The sequence below is a fragment of the Tamandua tetradactyla genome, chromosome 5 (genome assembly GCF_023851605.1).
Source record: "Tamandua tetradactyla isolate mTamTet1 chromosome 5, mTamTet1.pri, whole genome shotgun sequence".
Taxonomy (NCBI): Eukaryota; Metazoa; Chordata; class Mammalia; order Pilosa; family Myrmecophagidae; genus Tamandua; species Tamandua tetradactyla.
The window spans coordinates 15,187,637-15,197,257 of record NC_135331.1 but is presented as its reverse complement, the minus strand read 5'-3'; the positions used below and the strand labels follow the sequence as shown (position 1 = coordinate 15,197,257).

Below are 9,621 nucleotides of genomic sequence, written 5' to 3'. Positions count from 1 at the left end.
GTACTCCAGCCCTGGGGTTTCCAATTCCGGGTACAATTCAGACTCGACCCTGCATGAGGCCAGCCACCCCGATTTCCACTGGCTGGACCTGTTGGGCGGGCACCCAATGGCTTTTGCAAAGAAGGGCGCGAGAGGGTGAAGTTCTGCAAACCGCATACCTTTGCGCCTCTGCGCGTCTCTGTGTAGGTGCTGCTTTCCAAATCGCTCCGACCCCACGCCCCCACCCCCACCCCTACGCCCAGCCGGGTAAACAGGAACTGCTGCAGATGGCACCCTAAGAAATAAGGTGTCAGTTTGCCCCAGAGAACAGGCTTCCCCCACATCCAGATTTTCGCTCAGCCTTTCTTGGGCCGACTTCCAGTTTTAACTAACTCTGGATAAACCCCATCCCGCGCGACCCCTCTTTCCCTTTCCCACCCCAGTCTCCAGGAACAGCTTCGCTCGTCTGGTGTATCTGGAACTGCCACTGCGAAGATTCAGAACCGAGGCCCTCGCCCCAACCCCCCGCATCGGCACAGATTCGCCCAGGCCCGGTGGGGCGCACAGCCGAAAACTGTCCGCCGGTGGGCCACGTCTCTCCCGAGCGCCATCCAGCGGTGAGACGACAAGGGCACTTTTCCTAGAGGTTCCCGGAGAGCCTTTTCGCAAGCGAGGCGCAGGTTTTTTTCCCAAGCAGCAAGCGGTCCCTTTCCCCTCTCCACCCCCCCCCACCACCCCCGAAATTAGGGAACCTCCATCTCTTACGCCTTCCCATCTACTCCTCGCACTGCTTAAAACTGATTCGGGTTCACTCAGCGTTCAATCGACCCCCCACCCCTTATTTATGCACAACACGTGCACTGGACAGGGACTAAAACGAGGAGAGAAAAAAAGATAAGAAAATGAGTTTTTAAGCCACCGCTGCCTGGACATTTTGCTGTGGCGGCTCAGGAGTTCCATCTCGGGCTCGGTGTTAGTTCTGCCTTCCTAATTCTACACCTATGACCATATCCTGGTTAAAGCGCCTCAATTCCCTCCTCTTGTATGCAAGCCAGGAAGGCTGGAAAGCTTCCTTTCGGGGTGTCCATGGGTATCAATACCCCTGGTGATTGGTTTTCTTAGTGGGCACCGATTCCTAAACACAGGGGGAGAAAACTGCCACTCTTCATACACCCGGAATGTTATCGCTAATTTTTTGGAAAAGTGCCTGTGTACACACATATTATATATATTATTGAGCTAGTTACTGCGAGACTAAAAACACTGAACAACAGTTGGGGGGGGCATATTCTCCAATTCCCTGGTAATTTGTAACAGACAGACTTTATTGCTCGGAGAAAAAAGGAGTAACTGTGTAGCTACAAAACAAATTTCACTCTGTCTATATTGATCAAATAGGGATCTGCCCATGGGGTGTGATTGCATTGCGTTTTTTTAATCTGAGATTTAATTTCATATTTTGGGTTACTTGGAATGTCCATATGTACACACTTGTGCCCACATAAAACATTTTAGAAACATACATGCAAATTATCTTGCATTTAAATAGTGCAATGGAATATACCAAAGCTCTCCAAACCTTAGGAAGACCTAAACTGAAGTTCTAGAAAGGGTGGTGGTTCTGCTCTCCCCAGAAAGCCAGGCCTGCCTTGCCTCTGGATGCAGTCTAGGGCAATCTCCTGATATCCCAACTAAAGGGAGTTTCCTTTGTCCCTTATCATTCCCTCACCCAATCCCTACAACTTATAATAGTTCAATTCCAATATCTGTTACATAGAAATCTGTCCTACTCGCTATAAAAAAAATCATAAGCCACAGTCAAAAGGCCTTTCACTGACTCCAACAATTCTTGAATTCTAGACAGAAAATGAAGCAGAGAAGCCTGCTACACTTATACACGCATTAATACACGAACATAAAAGTAAGCACAACATCATATTTTAACTTGTCTAATAGGAACCTCCTAATGCTGCTGCACCCTCCTTCCTCAGGCACCCTCCCCCCCCACCCCGCCCCGTCTTTTCTCAAAAGGACTACAGTCGTAGGAAAGGGGGATGGTGGTGAAATGAAGTTGCTTGGAAGGAGGTGGGGGAGAAAGTTAAGCATTATTTACACCTGCAAACTTCGGATGGCTGTATTCAGCCCCAATTGGCTTAATTGTAAATCTTTTCCGCACGGCCCCAACTCCTGGACTGAGCGTCTGGGTTTAATAACGTGAGGGGCACCCCAGCAGGGCCAGGCTGAAAAGAGAGTATCCCCCGCCCCACCCCCACCCAACTCAGAAGTAATTAGAGCAGCAAAGCCCACCCCCACCCCGCCTGCAAGCCATACTTGAGGTACCAGAATAGGAGATTTAGACATGTGGGGACTAATATTTTACCATCTGAAGACAAGAGGAGCCATTTCAAAAGCAAATATAGTGTCCAAGGCAGAAGTGGGAGGCAGCGTCCCCTTTCTCACCCCCACCCCCACCCCAACCCCTGCACGTTTGGTTTGTGGCGCAGGAGGAGAGGAAAAGGGGCTGTCTGAACTCGTGCAAATGGCAGCATAGGTCTGACCTGTTTATAGAACTGGCTGCTAAGAAAACATGTAAAAACACACTCCAGCGAGAACAGGGATTCGCTCTGGAGCTCTGCTTGCTTCTCGGCCCCTCTGTTTTCCTCCCGGGAGGCCACCTCCTTGCAATTGCTTTGCCACCATCCCCTTGGGAGACAGAGAAGTGCTATATTTGTCTTTCAGTTTTGGAAATTTCTGCCTCCCTCCCTCACCCCCACCCCAGCTAAGCTCTTCACCATTCCGCTCCCGATTTGCCCACTGCAAGGTTCTGGGGGCGGGGAGTGGGGTTGGGGTTGGGGTTGTACGAATCAGTGCTGCAAGAGGCGACCCTTTGGAGCTTCTGCGGGGTAGGTGAGGGGCTCCAAACCTATCTTCTGCACTGAAGAAGCCAGTTGCAATGTGGGGCTCAGTTCTCAGGGAGAAAAGCTCAGCAGACCGGGTCGGCCGCGCTTTCTTCCTTCCCACGCGGGAAGAACGCCTTGCCCCGCCCCGGTAGCTGGAGAGGGAAGGCAGGTAACCAGCGCAGGAGGCTGTGCCCGCAGCTCGCCGGGTCCCGGGCCTGTCGGGAGCCTGGCGCAACCCAGCGCCGGGCAAGGCCCGCTGGAACGAGGCTCCCTTCCAGCGCCTACCTCCCGGCCCCCACCCCGAGAGTCGTTTGCGGCAAGCTCGGAGCCACCTCCCCCGGGGAGAGTAAGTCCAGGCAGCAAGTGCCCTTCTCCAGTTCGGTGCTCCGCGAGGCCTGGCCCCACACCAAGACACGTCCAGCTTCCGTATTTGGAACCAGGGTAAAGGGGAGGGAGGGTAAGTGAAGTCCCCGGTGGCAGCAACCCTGGCCGAGTGGGCCTGACGGGGCGCCCTGGGCGGGCGGCTGCTGGCTCCCAATCCATCCTGGAGCCCCGAAGTTTTCTTTGCCCTGGGGAAAGAGGCAGAAAGGGCGCTGGGAGGGAAGGCGAGGGCACGTTCCTTGAACCGGGAAGGCTGTTCCTCTCTGGCGGCCGAAAGGACTCTTAATATCTGGCTTGGAGGTGAAATGATTTGGGGCCTAGGCGCCAGCAAAAAGCAACACTTAGGAAAAGCGTTCTCACAGTTCTAAACCTTCTCTCGCCTTCTGTGTACGTGCATGTCTCTGCCGCCCTCTCTCTCCTTCCTCTAAAGCATAAATTAAAATAAAAAAATAAAGAAAAGCAAAACGTCTCCAGTCCCCTTGTACTCAAGCCCCAAGATGGGAATTTTTAAGGGCTTGGAGGCCCAAACCCCTGCATCCAAGCCCCTGACTCAGATTCAGAGAGAAAACAGTCGTTTCTTAGTGCTCCCTCCCCCAAATACTGCCTGTTCCACAAGATTTAGGACATATGCAAATACACAGGATTTGTTATGCATTATTCAGAGGTAGGGATGATCTGGTTGAGAGAGCGTCGCTTCCTGACTTAAAAAAGTCACATTCATTATTGAGACATCTAGTATCTTTTACTGGCATGGGGGGTGGGCAGCTATCCAGATCATCAGGTAATTAAGATTGACAAAGAGGTGCAGTTACCCCTCTGCCCAGTTATCCGGGTGGCCCTGGTGCAGGGCCAGTGATCACAGAAAGCTGGAGGGGTGGGGGAGCTGGTGCTTGGTTCCAAATTCATGAGAAGCCAGAGCCAGTTTGGCTAGAGAGTGCCTGGCGGCAGGGCAGCGGCCGAGGGGCAGGCCAGGCCTGAGTCAGGGTCCTAAACTTGGGACCTGCATCTGGTCCTTGGCGGGAGGTTTCCCATTCCCCATAACAGCCAGGCAGCCCTACAGAAATGGGGGACTTGCCCCACCACCACCACCCAGTGTCCTAGAATTGCAAAAGCAGTGCTACAGGGACAGTTCTATTTTTCAGTGCGGTGTGCAAGGGAGGATGGGTTTTTATAAGTTTCCAATGCAACAGTAAAACCTGGAACCCTTCACCAGCTCCCTGTGCCCACATGGGGAAGGGAAGGCAAATCCCTTCCCGTAGCCTTTGTGATCCCAGAGACAAATGTATCTCAGTAGTGTTGTCTCCTTCCCTCTCTCCTTGCCTTAACTGGGTTTGGGAGGCATGGGAAAAAATTACATTTGGAAACCCAGCCAGGCTGGATGACTGCAAGGAACAGAGGCTACAAAGAGTTGAAATGTAAGCAAAAGAGTACAGACACGGGCACAACCTCTGTCCCACTGCTCCTATTTCATTTATCTCCTGCCTTCCCTCTCCATTCTCACTCTCTTTAATTGAAACCCAGTCCGGGAAATAGTAATAGATATTGTGCTCAAATTGAGAAAACGTGTCTGTGGCTAGGAGGGGACAGTTAGTTCAGCAGATTTGGAGGAGTCGATCTTTCTTTGCCCTGTCAACCTTCCTGACAGTAGCAGCCACTTAATGTGTCATGCCCTCTTATTTACAGATCTCTCTCCATCCTGTCTGTCCCATCCCTTCCCGCGGGAAGAGACACCACTGCCCCCCTCCACCCCGGCCTCTAGCATCACCACCTATAATACTGGAAAGAATTTAAAAAGCAGGAAACCATGGAGGTAAGGTCTCCTGTCCAAATGCCGTCCTCAATTTGCAGATGGGGACTGGAGAATGTATAGTTCTATTTTTCCTCCATCCTTTTTAAGTGCTCTGCTCTCCCTATCCCTAAAGGACAAGCCAAATTCCTGGCACAAATCACTGACGTTGGGCATTTTACACCCTTACCTGTCTCCACTGAAAATCAGGAAAGAGGATGTTGAAGAAAGAAAAGTGTTGGTTGGGTGGTCAAAAAATGCCTGGGGCAAGAGTCAGCTCTGGCCTGTATCTCGCTGATTCTAGTTCAGATAAGATGGGAGGAAAAATTCCCAACCCCTTCGTTGTGAATTCATTTCTGCTGGACTAAGGAGCACCCATTGCATTATCCTTCTCTTTTTCTTTTTCTTTCTTTTTTTTTTTTTTTTTTAAGTAATTGGGTAAAACACACACACACAAAGAGAGCATTGAAGATGTAGATTGGCTTGAAATTAGGAAACCACAATTAGTTCCTTTTCCTGAGAGAGTGGGGGAAAAACCTTTAGCAGATGTATAAACGGTACCCTCCCAGACACACACACTTCTTCATTCTTTCCTCCCTCTGTTTCCCTTCTAACTTATCTAAATCACCGGCTATGTACAAATTTGCCATTTTGCAGGGCAATCTGCTTTGATGAAAGCTGGGTGCTAATAAGAATAATGCAGAGGGTGAAATCTTTTCATTTCGCCTCTGCCAAAAACATATTTACATTAAAAGGAGGTATGCTAAGCATGGATTAAGTGCATAATGAACGATGCTCTAGGAACAGTATAAATCAACTGGCGCCAAAGTGAACCTCTATATGAAAAATCCTGCTCCCCAAAGCTAGACAACTTTGACAATCTTCTCTCTCTCATACACACGCTTGTGCTGGATTGCCCTGATCAATAATTTAGAGGGCTGTCAGAGGCCAGGGAAATGTGTGTTACAGGAAAACCCAATGCTGCTAGGGCAAGACAGAAGCTTGGAGCTGGGGCTTTGGGGTCTTATGTGCAGCCCCTCACCCTGGGCTCCTGCCCCTGGAAGGGTGAGAGAGATTGGAGTGTGGGGAGAAGGGGTGGGGGGGAGACTCTCGAGACACGGTGTCTCTGTGGTTGTCAGGAGGAGAAGGTGAAACTTCACGCTTAGACAAATGGGCCCAATTATTTTCTATCAGGACACTTGATCTTCCTGGCCAAGGAAGTGAAGGGAAGGTATGTGCTTGAACCCCAGGGAGAAGGTTCTCCAGCCGGCCACAGTACTGGAAAAGATGAGGCGGGGTGGGGGGTGGGGTGGGGTGGGGGTGGGAATGCAGAGGCACAAGATCAGAGAGACAGGAGAGAATTCAGAGAAGATCAAGAAACAGGAAAATGGGGGGGAAGAAGTAGGAGAAAGAATAAAAAGAGAGTAAATAAAACCAAAAAGGAGAACAAGAGAAATTAAAAAGCTGGGAGGGAGAGACAGAGATAGTCATGCAGGAGGAATAGAAACTAAGAAAGAAGAGAAAGGAGGAGACAGTAAGAGAGAGCACAGACCTGCCTTCACCACCTCCTGAGAGGAGATGGACAAAAAGATGACAAGGAGACAGAAGGGGTGGGGGGGAAGGAGGAGAAAAAGAAGCAAAAGGTGGGTGCTGTGCTTGGATCCAACCAAGAGGCTTGTGCCTGCCCCTGGAGGGAGGAAAGCTAATGCTCTCTCAAGAGCCACTGCTTAGCACCTTGATTCAGGAGGAACTCAGCGCTTAAAGCAAGATTTCTCCTTCTTCTTGTTCTTTTTTCTCTTGGAGGTGGAGAGAGGGGAGTGCCAGGCGCCAGGAGAAAAAGTGAGTCTCCCAGGTCGACGCAGAGGTCCCCCACTGGATTCAGAGCTAAGAGTGGGAGTCAAGGTTTGGTGTCGCCCATGGGTGCTATTGGGGTGGGGCTGGCGGCAGCACTTTGCGCAGGAACTAGGAAAAGTAAGCCAGTGCTTCCTCCCGATCTGCGACCTGCCTTAAGAAAGTCTCCAGCTCGGAAAACTGAGCAGAGAGGATGAGAGACCGAACGTGGGCGCCTAAGTTTCAAAGCTTCTCAATATCTGAGAGTTCGTCAACATCCCTATGGGAACTCGTCAATATAGAACAGTCGGTCTCAGAGAATCACATGCCCAGAGACAGTGGGCAAAGACAGAGAGCCATTTCTTAACTGCTGGGCCGCCAGAAAGCTCCTCCCCAGTAAAAGTTTACATCTTGACCCACCCCTGCAGGAAACTTCTTAAACGGGCCCCAGACCCCAGAAGAAACACGGGTCCCCTTGTGTCAACTGAGTTCCCAAATTAGCGACACCTCGGACTGAAAAAAGCTCGGCGACAAACGGGGGTGAAAGTTTAAGAGGGAATAAGCGTGTAACAGGCCCGGCTCCGGACCTCACACATGCTGAAGAGAATATTTACGGCAAACTTGCCAAAGTAAACGACCCCGCCTACCCACCATCCCTTCCCCTCCGCCCCCTCTCCTTTTTGTAAACTTCAGATAAACAGCATTCGGTCACAAAAGGGTCGGTTTGTCCCCTTTATAGTTTGACGCAGGAGGTGGCGAAGGGGACAGTGAGAGCCTAGCGGAGTCAGCTCGGCGGGTCTCAGGAAAGGCTTGCTTCTCGCATTGGGGCCTGGGTTAAAGATAGCTGATGGTTCTGTTTTGGCTTTTATTTTACTTCATTATTATTATTATTATTATTATTGCCCATAGAAATTTTATTCTGAGACTTCTCTGTGTCCCTGCCTACCCTACTTAATACATGCCTTCGTGCCCCCACAGCTCAGCATCACTCTTTCTCCCGAAACGCGGCTCAAATTGCAGCTCTGGAGAGGCTTTTAAAAATCATTAAATAGCTATATTCCAGGCCTACATTTAAATGAGAACTCTTTTTTTGCAAAACCTGGGGGATGTTTGGGGGACACCAGAATTTCCACGTGTGCTTCCTGATCCAGAATTTGCCCCCCTTCTCCGGCCCTTTAAGGGGCCAGGCGCATTGAGCGTCTTTTGTTTTGGGCACGAGGGCAGAGAAAGTCGAGGATCTGCAAAGAGTAGGAAGATCGCGCAGGGCGCGCGGGCTGGAGCCCACAGCCGGGGCGGAGGCCCGCTAGCCGGGCGGGGTGTGCCGGCCGCCAGGCCTGAGCACAAATCTTCGCAACACGCTGGCCAATGTTTAACCCGAAAGCGGTGGCCACCAGGCCCCTTTTGTTTGTTCGCAAATTAATCACCCAGCGCACGGCCGGCGCCAGAGTGGGTTTATCACCCACCGGGAGGGGGGCGCGGCGGCCACGCAGAGACAAAGAGCAGTTCGCACCTTCCTCCTTTTGATCCCAGATTCAGGCCGTCTCCCTGCATAATACGAGCCTCCTGGGGCCGAGTCTGGGAGGTCAGTCATAATTGGCGGAAGTTTGCAGACCATTAGCAAGATGTCGACATTTTCGATTCAGAACCCCGCAAACTTTCCTCTTCCCTTGTGCCTTGCGAGCCAGAGTGCGGGTGGGGGTGGGGGTGGGGGGCAAACCGGGGAGATCCCGGGGTTAAGTTACAGCTATGGGTGAAAATAAAAAAAAAAGGCAATCGAGGGAGGGGGCCAGCGCGAAGAACAGAAATCACGCTCGTTGCCCCGCCGAGCCAAAGGCGAGTCGAGATATCGACAAATAAAATCAGCAGGCTCCCCTTCCAAAGTAGAACGCAGGCCCGAATGAGAAAAACCGGGTGGAAATGTCTCTCTCTCTTCAATTCGGACGCTGAGGCCAGAGAGTGGGTGAGGAAGGGGCCAGCCACTTTGTGGCGTGCACAGTTATTTTCCTTCCGCTGGAAGCGGCCGCGCGGAGATGGGCCGGCGAGTGCAGGCAGAGTGCAGGCAAAGCCACAGCGCCCAGAGCCGCGGCGGCTCTTGAAAGCGCAGCTAGGCGGCCCCAGGCCCGGGAGCCGAGCACCGCGGGGGAGGGGATGCTTTTCCTTTTTTTTTTTTTTTTTTGCCTCCAGAGTCTAGTGAACCTCTGCAGTGACCTCCCGGGTCGGTGCGAGGCGGCGGAAGGCCTGGCCTCCCCGCACCCTTCCAATCGGGCCGCGTGGAAGAGGACGTTGTGATTTGGTCTCTACCGAAGCGACGCTCTGCGCCCCCGCCGCCTCCATCTTTTCTCTCTTTCCTTCTCGCTTCTTAACCATCCGTCAAGGAGGGAGACAGAGGATGCCAGAGAGAGGCCGAACGGGAAAGAAAGGAGAGAGAGAGAGAGAGAGAGAGAGATGGCGAGCCAGGCCGAGTTCGCGGAACCACTCCATTCTCTGTGCTGACCTCAGGGACTGCTCAGCGCCGGCGCCAAGCGCTCTTAACCATGTGCGTCAAAAATGCGAGGCTGGAGAAGCTTGTCGCCTGGCAAGTTCCGCCCCTATCTCGGCTCGCTTGGCCCACAGTGGAATAGCATTTTTTGCCCTCCACTTGTCCCCACTTCGGCGTCCGAGTGCTGAGGGTTTTGGGGGTACACAGGCAAAATGTGAGGGAATCGGGCTTTCCTGAACACGCAAACACACGCAGCCGAAACCCAT

At 51.9% G+C, this 9,621-nt stretch overlaps 1 long non-coding RNA gene across 1 annotated transcript; it reads left to right on the top strand.

Annotated features, from left to right (window-relative positions):
• Positions 1 to 3,045: 3,045 nt before the first annotated feature.
• On the top strand, positions 3,046 to 7,890 carry LOC143682261 (uncharacterized). Its single transcript, XR_013175053.1, has 3 exons — positions 3,046 to 3,336; positions 4,944 to 5,070; positions 6,850 to 7,890. It is a non-coding gene; the product is annotated as an uncharacterized LOC143682261 (long non-coding RNA).
• Positions 7,891 to 9,621: the final 1,731 nt, after the last annotated feature.